Here is a 9006-nt window from a genome sequence, read left to right as displayed (position 1 = left end):
TTTACATAGGGGATAGTGCTTTACATAGGGGATAGTGCTTTACATAGAGGATAGTGCTTTACATAGAGGATAGTGCTTTACATAGGGGATAGTGCTTTACATAGAGGATAGTGCTTTACATAGTGGATAGTGCTTTACATAGGGGATAGTGCTTTACATAGAGGATAGTGCTTTACATAGAGGATAGTGCTTTACATAGAGGATAGTGCTTTACATAGGGGATAGTGCTTTACATAGGGGATAGTGCTTTACATAGGGGATAGTGATTTACATAGGGGATAGTGCTTTACATAGAGGATAGTGCTTTACATAGGGGATAGTGCTTTACATAGTGCTTTACATAGTGGATAGTGCTTTACATAGGGGATAGTGCTTTACATAGGGGATAGTGCTTTACATAGAGGATAGTGCTTTACATAGGGGATAGTGCTTTACATAGAGGATAGTGCTTTACATAGAGGATAGTGCTTTACATAGTGCTTTACATAGGGGATAGTGCTTTACATAGAGGATAGTGCTTTACATAGAGGATAGTGCTTTACATAGGGGATAGTGCTTTACATAGAGGATAGTGCTTTACATAGAGGATAGTGCTTTACATAGAGGATAGTGCTTTACATAGAGGATAGTGCTTTACATAGGGGATAGTGCTTTACATAGTGCTTTACATAGGGGATAGTGCTTTACATAGAGGATAGTGCTTTACATAGAGGATAGTGCTTTACATAGGGGATAGTGCTTTACATAGAGGATAGTGCTTTACATAGAGGATAGTGCTTTACATAGTGCTTTACATAGGGGATAGTGCTTTACATAGAGGATAGTGCTTTACATAGAGGATAGTGCTTTACATAGGGGATAGTGCTTTACATAGGGGATAGTGCTTTACATAGAGGATAGTGCTTTACATAGGGGATAGTGCTTTACATAGAGGATAGTGCTTTACATAGAGGATAGTGCTTTACATAGGGGATAGTGCTTTACATAGTGCTTTACATAGGGGATAGTGCTTTACATAGGGGATAGTGCTTTACATAGGGGATAGTGCTTTACATAGGGGATAGTGCTTTACATAGGGGATAGTGCTTTACATAGTGCTTTACATAGAGGATAGTGCTTTACATAGAGGATAGTGCTTTACATAGGGGATAGTGCTTTACATAGGGGATAGTGCTTTACATAGGGGATAGTGCTTTACATAGGGGATAGTGCTTTACATAGGGGATAGTGCTTTACATAGGGGATAGTGCTTTACATAGGGGATAGTGCTTTACATAGAAGATAGTGCTTTACATAGAAGATAGGTTGCCATTTTGGACGCAGGTATAACATTTATACAGCTCCTGAGCCTCATAAAGACAGGATTAATTTATTCCCTTCCTCCTCTCCTCTCCTCTCCTCTCCTCTCCTCTCCTCTCCTCTCCTCTCCCTCTCCTCTCCTCTCCTCTCCTCTCCTCTCCTCTCCTCTCCTCTCCTCTCCCCTCCCCTCCCTCCCTCCCCTCCCTCTCCTCTCCTCTCCTCTCCTCTCCTCTCCTCTCCTCTCCTCTCCTCTCCTCTCCTCTCCTCTCCTCTCCTCTCTCCTCTCCTCTCCTCTCCCTCTCCCCTCCCCTCCTCTCCTCTCCTCTCCTCTCCTCTCTCCTCTCCTCTCCTCTCCTCTCGTCTCGTCTCGTCTCCTCCTCCTCCTCCTCCTCTCCTCTCCAGATCTGATGACAGAGATGATGGATCTGAGCAGTGATGTGGGTGGACCAGGTATTCCTCTCCTGGACTATAAAACGTATGCAGAGCGCGTGTTCTTCCCCGGCCAGAGGGGGGCTCCACTGAGTCAGAACCTGGACCTGCCAGAGTCCCGCAGACGGACAGTGGAACAGGGCCTGGGGCAACTCAACAACCTCCTCAACAACAGACTGTTCCTTATCAGGGTGAGTAAATGGTTGGACGGACGGACGGACGGACGGACGGATACAAATCATTAAAATCCAGACAGAAAATATTTACACAAGAAGGCAAATCTAAAAGGCATTGTAGGTGGAATCTAAGAATACAAGGTAAACATGATTAAAAACAAAAAGTGGTGCAACACATGCTCATTTATTCAAACCCCCAAATATTTGAATCTTTATTTAATTGGTATGCACTTAAATGCATTGAATAAATAAAGATCTTTAGGGTTACGGTACAGACAGACAGACAGACAGACAGACAGACAGACAGACAGACAGACAGACAGACAGACAGACAGACAGACAGACAGACAGACAGACAGACAGACAGACAGACAGTGTCGGTTTGTCTGGACAAATCTGGTGGGAAGTGAGCTGGCAACCATTGGTTTGCTGGTATCAAATTCTAGTTGCCGGCCCCTGCCATTGCGCCCTTAAGCAAGGTACTTAACCATTACAAAAACCTCTCCAGGGGGGCGTAATATGGCTACCAACTGTTCCAGGGGCGCTGTAATATGGCTACCAACTGTTCCAGGGGGGCGTAATATGGCTACCAACTGTTCCAGGGGGCGTAATATGGCTACCAACTGTTCCAGGGGGCGTAATATGGCTACCAACTGTTCCAGGGGGCGTAATATGGCTACCAACTGTTCCAGGGGGGCGAATATGGCTACCAACTGTTCCAGGGGGCGTAATATGGCTACCAACTGTTCCAGGGGGGCGTAATATGGCTACCAACTGTTCCAGGGGGCTGTAATATGGCTACCAACTGTTCCAGGGGGGCGTAATATGGCTACCAACTGTTCCAGGGGGGCGTAATATGGCTACCAACTGTTCCAGGGGGGCGTAATATGGCTACCAACTGTTCCAGGGGGGCCGTAATATGGCTACCAACTGTTCCAGGGGGCCGTAATATGGCTACCAACTGTTCCAGGGGGCGTAATATGGCTACCAACTGTTCCAGGGGGGGCGTAATATGGCTACCAACTGTTCCAGGGGGCGTAATATGGCTACCAACTGTTCCAGGGGGCGTAATATGGCTACCAACTGTTCCAGGGGGCGTAATATGGCTACCAACTGTTCCAGGGGCGCTGTAATATGGCTACCAACTGTTCCAGGGGGGCGTAATATGGCTACCAACTGTTCCAGGGGGCGTAATATGGCTACCAACTGTTCCAGGGGGCGTAATATGGCTACCAACTGTTCCAGGGGGCTGTAATATGGCTACCAACTGTTCCAGGGGGCTGTAATATGGCTACCAACTGTTCCAGGGGCGCTGTAATATGGCTACCAACTGTTCCAGGGGGCGTAATATGGCTACCAACTGTTCCAGGGGGGCTGTAATATGGCTACCAACTGTTCCAGGGGGCGTAATATGGCTACCAACTGTTCCAGGGGGCGTAATATGGCTACCAACTGTTCCAGGGGGGCGTAATATGGCTACCAACTGTTCCAGGGGGCGTAATATGGCTACCAACTGTTCCAGGGGGCGTAATATGGCTACCAACTGTTCCAGGGGGGCGTAATATGGCTACCAACTGTTCCAGGGGCGCTGTAATATGGCTACCAACTGTTCCAGGGGGCGAATATGGCTACCAACTGTTCCAGGGGGGCGTAATATGGCTACCAACTGTTCCAGGGGGCGAATATGGCTACCAACTGTTCCAGGGGGCGTAATATGGCTACCAACTGTTCCAGGGGGCGTAATATGGCTACCAACTGTTCCAGGGGGCGTAATATGGCTACCAACTGTTCCAGGGGGCCGTAATATGGCTACCAACTGTTCCAGGGGGCGTAATATGGCTACCAACTGTTCCAGGGGGGCGTAATATGGCTACCAACTGTTCCAGGGGGGCGTAATATGGCTACCAACTGTTCCAGGGGGCGAATATGGCTACCAACTGTTCCAGGGGGCGTAATATGGCTACCAACTGTTCCAGGGGGGCGTAATATGGCTACCAACTGTTCCAGGGGCGCTGTAATATGGCTACCAACTGTTCCAGGGGGGCGTAATATGGCTACCAACTGTTCCAGGGGGGGCGTAATATGGCTACCAACTGTTCCAGGGGGGCGTAATATGGCTACCAACTGTTCCAGGGGGCGTAATATGGCTACCAACTGTTCCAGGGGCGCGTAATATGGCTACCAACTGTTCCAGGGGGCCGTAATATGGCTACCAACTGTTCCAGGGGGCGTAATATGGCTACCAACTGTTCCAGGGGGCGTAATATGGCTACCAACTGTTCCAGGGGGGCGTAATATGGCTACCAACTGTTCCAGGGGCGCTGTAATATGGCTACCAACTGTTCCAGGGGGCGTAATATGGCTACCAACTGTTCCAGGGGCGCTGTAATATGGCTACCAACTGTTCCAGGGGGCGTAATATGGCTACCAACTGTTCCAGGGGGGCGTAATATGGCTACCAACTGTTCCAGGGGGGCGTAATATGGCTCTCAGACGGGTTGGGATAAAGCAGAAGATACATTGGACTTTTTATAATAATAATCGATTCTCCGACTCTTTCAGTTCATCCACACTCTGGAGGCCCAGCAGAACTTCTCCCAGCGTGACCGAGGCTACGTGGCGTCTCTCCTGACCATGGCGCTGCACGACAAGCTGGAGTACTTCACCGATGTCATGAAGACCTTACTGGGAGACCTGGTGCAGCAATACGTCGCCAAGAACCCCAAACTCATGCTGCGCAGGTGGGTCTCAATGATCCAGGTCCGTGTTACAGAGGGGATTCAGTGAACCACACTTGTGTGATGAGTAAGGTTATCTGAGGCCAAAAAGGTCATGCCTAGACTTTAGCACAGCTGGCTAACACAGTCCTGTGGTACATAGTTCAAACCCAGTCTGTCCCTGTAACATGACCTAACCTCTAGAGATGAATATGCTGATCTATCCTGATATATATATATACTCAATCATGGTGAGATGTTCCCAGTACAAGAACTCAATCATGGTGAGATGTTCCCAATACAGGAACACAATCATGTTGAGATGTTCCCAATACAGGAACTCAATCATGTTGAGATGTTCCCAGTACAGGAACTCAATCATGTTGAGATGTTCCCAGTACAGGAACTCAATCATGTTGAGATGTTCCCAATACAGGAACTCAATCATGTTGAGATGTTCCCAATACAGGAACTCAATCATGGTGAGATGTTCCCAGTACAGGAACTCAATCATGGTGAGATGTTCCCAGTACAGGAACTCAATCATGTTGAGATGTTCCCAGTACAGGAACTCAATTTTCTCTACCGGAGGCAAACACTGAGTGAACAAAACAGAATCCCAGTTTCCCCTCTAACTGATAGTGGGGTGGTAGAATCCCAGTTTCCCCTCTAACTGATAGTGGGGTGGTAGAATCCCAGTTTCCCCTCTAACTGATAGTGGGGTGGTAGAATCCCAGTTTCCCCTCTAACTGATAGTGGGGTGGTAGAATCCTAGTTTCCCCTCTAACTGATAGTGGGGTGGTAGAATCCCAGTTTCCCCTCTAACTGATAGTGGGGTGGTAGGATCCCAGTTTCCCCTCTAACTGATAGTGGGGTGGTAGAACCCCAGTTTCCCCTCTAACTGATAGTGGGGTGGTAGAATCCCAGTTTCCCCTCTAACTGATAGTGGGGTGGTAGAATCCCAGTTTCCCCTCTAACTGATAGTGGGGTGGTAGAACCCCCCTCTAACTGATAGTGGGGTGGTAGAATCCCAGTTTCCCCTCTAACTGATAGTGGGGTGGTAGAATCCCAGTTTCCCCTCTAACTGATAGTGGGGTGGTAGAATCCCAGTTTCCCCTCTAACTGATAGTGGGGTGGTAGAATCCCAGTTTCCCCTCTAACTGATAGTGGGTGGTAGAACCCCCTCTAACTGATAGTGGGGTGGTAGAATCCCAGTTTCCCCTCTAACTGATAGTGGGGTGGTAGAATCCCAGTTTCCCCTCTAACTGATAGTGGGGTGGTAGAAGCCCAGTTTCCCCTCTAACTGATAGTGGGGTGGTAGAATCCCAGTTTCCCCTCTAACTGATAGTGGGGTGGTAGAATCCCAGTTTCCCCTCTAACTGATAGTGGGGTGGTAGAACCCCAGTTTCCCCTCTAACTGATAGTGGGGTGGTAGAACCCCAGTTTCCCCTCTAACTGATAGTGGGGTGGTAGAACCCCAGTTTCCCCTCTAACTGATAGTGGGGTGGTAGAATCCCAGTTTCCCCTCTAACTGATAGTGGGGTGGTAGAACCCCAGTTTCCCCTCTAACTGATAGTGGGGTGGTAGAACCCCAGTTTCCCCCTCTAACTGATAGTGGGGTGGTAGAATCCCAGTTTCCCCCTCTAACTGATAGTGGGGTGGTAGAACCCCAGTTTCCCCTCTAACTGATAGTGGGGTGGTAGAACCCCAGTTTCCCCTCTAACTGATAGTGGGGTGGTAGAACCCCAGTTTCCCCTCTAACTGATAGTGGGGTGGTAGAACCCCAGTTTCCCCTCTAACTGATAGTGGGGTGGTAGAATCCCAGTTTCCCCCTCTAACTGATAGTGGGGTGGTAGGACCCCAGTTTCCCCTCTAACTGATAGTGGGGTGGTAGAACCCCAGTTTCCCCCTCTAACTGATAGTGGGGTGGTAGGACCCCAGTTTCCCCCTCTAACTGATAGTGGGGTGGTAGAACCCCAGTTTCCCCTCTAACTGATAGTGGGGTGGTAGAACCCCAGTTTCCCCTCTAACTGATAGTGGGGTGGTAGAACCCCAGTTTCCCCTCTAACTGATAGTGGGGTGGTAGAACCCCAGTTTCCCCTCTAACTGATAGTGGGGTGGTAGAATCCCAGTTTCCCCTCTAACTGATAGTGGGGTGGTAGAACCCCAGTTTCCCCTCTAACTGATAGTGGGGTGGTAGAATCCCAGTTTCCCCTCTAACTGATAGTGGGGTGGTAGAATCCCAGTTTCCCTCTAACTGATAGTGGGGTGGTAGAATCCCAGTTCCCCCTCTAACTGATAGTGGGGTGGTAGAATCCCAGTTCCCCCTCTAACTGATAGTGGGGTGGTAGAATCCCAGTTTCCCCTCTAACTGATAGTGGGGTGGTAGAATCTCAGTTTCCCCTCTAACTGATAGTGGGGTGGTAGAATCCCAGTTTCCCCTCTAACTGATAGTGGGGTGGTAGAATCCCAGTTTCCCTCTAACTGATAGTGGGGTGGTAGAATCCCAGTTTCCCCTCTAACTGATAGTGGGGTGGTAGAATCCCAGTTTCCCCTCTAACTGATAGTGGGGTGGTAGAATCCCAGTTTCCCCTCTAACTGATAGTGGGGTGGTAGAATCCCAGTTTCCCCTCTAACTGATAGTGGGGTGGTAGAACCCCAGTTTCCCCTCTAACTGATAGTGGGGTGGTAGAATCCCAGTTTCCCCTCTAACTGATAGTGGGGTGGTAGAATCCCCCTCTAACTGATAGTGGGGTGGTAGAATCCCCCTCTAACTGATAGTGGGGTGGTAGAATCCCAGTTTCCCCTCTAACTGATAGTGGGGTGGTAGAATCCCAGTTTCCCCTCTAACTGATAGTGGGGTGGTAGAATCCCAGTTTCCCCTCTAACTGATAGTGGGGTGGTAGAATCCCTCCTCTAACTGATAGTGGGGTGGTAGAACTCCCAGTTTCCCCTCTAACTGATAGTGGGGTGGTAGAATCCCAGTTTCCCCTCTAACTGATAGTGGGGTGGTAGAAGCCCAGTTTCCCCTCTAACTGATAGTGGGGTGGTAGAATCCCAGTTTCCCCTCTAACTGATAGTGGGGTGGTAGAATCCCAGTTTCCCCTCTAACTGATAGTGGGGTGGTAGAACCCCAGTTTCCCCTCTAACTGATAGTGGGGTGGTAGAACCCCAGTTTCCCCTCTAACTGATAGTGGGGTGGTAGAACCCCAGTTTCCCCTCTAACTGATAGTGGGGTGGTAGAATCCCAGTTTCCCCTCTAACTGATAGTGGGGTGGTAGAACCCCAGTTTCCCCTCTAACTGATAGTGGGGTGGTAGAACCCCAGTTTCCCCCTCTAACTGATAGTGGGGTGGTAGAATCCCAGTTTCCCCTCTAACTGATAGTGGGGTGGTAGAATCCCAGTTTCCCCTCTAACTGATAGTGGGGTGGTAGAACCCCAGTTTCCCCTCTAACTGATAGTGGGGTGGTAGAACCCCAGTTTCCCCTCTAACTGATAGTGGGGTGGTAGAACCCCAGTTTCCCCTCTAACTGATAGTGGGGTGGTAGAATCCCAGTTTCCCCTCTAACTGATAGTGGGGTGGTAGAACCCCAGTTTCCCCTCTAACTGATAGTGGGGTGGTAGAACCCCAGTTTCCCCTCTAACTGATAGTGGGGTGGTAGGATCCCAGTTTCCCCCTCTAACTGATAGTGGGGTGGTAGAACCCCAGTTTCCCCTCTAACTGATAGTGGGGTGGTAGAACCCCAGTTTCCCCTCTAACTGATAGTGGGGTGGTAGAACCCCAGTTTCCCCTCTAACTGATAGTGGGGTGGTAGAACCCCAGTTTCCCCTCTAACTGATAGTGGGGTGGTAGGATCCCAGTTTCCCCCTCTAACTGATAGTGGGGTGGTAGAACCCCAGTTTCCCCTCTAACTGATAGTGGGGTGGTAGAATCCCAGTTTCCCCTCTAACTGATAGTGGGGTGGTAGAACCCCAGTTTCCCCTCTAACTGATAGTGGGGTGGTAGAATCCCAGTTTCCCCTCTAACTGATAGTGGGGTGGTAGAATCCCAGTTCCCCCTCTAACTGATAGTGGGGTGGTAGAATCCCAGTTTCCCCTCTAACTGATAGTGGGGTGGTAGAATCCCAGTTTCCCCTCTAACTGATAGTGGGGTGGTAGAACCCCAGTTTCCCCTCTAACTGATAGTGGGGTGGTAGAATCCCAGTTTCCCCTCTAACTGATAGTGGGGTGGTAGAATCCCAGTTTCCCCTCTAACTGATAGTGGGGTGGTAGAATCCCAGTTTCCCCTCTAACTGATAGTGGGGTGGTAGAAGCCCAGTTTCCCCTCTAACTGATAGTGGGGTGGTAGAATCCCAGTTTCCCCTCTAACTGATAGTGGGGTGGTA

At 49.5% G+C, this 9006-nt stretch overlaps 1 pseudogene; it reads left to right on the top strand.

Annotated features, from left to right (window-relative positions):
* Nucleotides 1-9006, top strand: part of LOC106591113 (plexin-B1-like) — a 91780-nt pseudogene that overhangs the window by 57935 nt on the left and 24839 nt on the right.

Source organism: Salmo salar, unplaced genomic scaffold (assembly GCF_905237065.1).
Source record: "Salmo salar unplaced genomic scaffold, Ssal_v3.1, whole genome shotgun sequence".
Classification (NCBI taxonomy): domain Eukaryota; kingdom Metazoa; phylum Chordata; class Actinopteri; order Salmoniformes; family Salmonidae; genus Salmo; species Salmo salar.
This window is presented reverse-complemented; position numbering and strand designations above follow the sequence as displayed.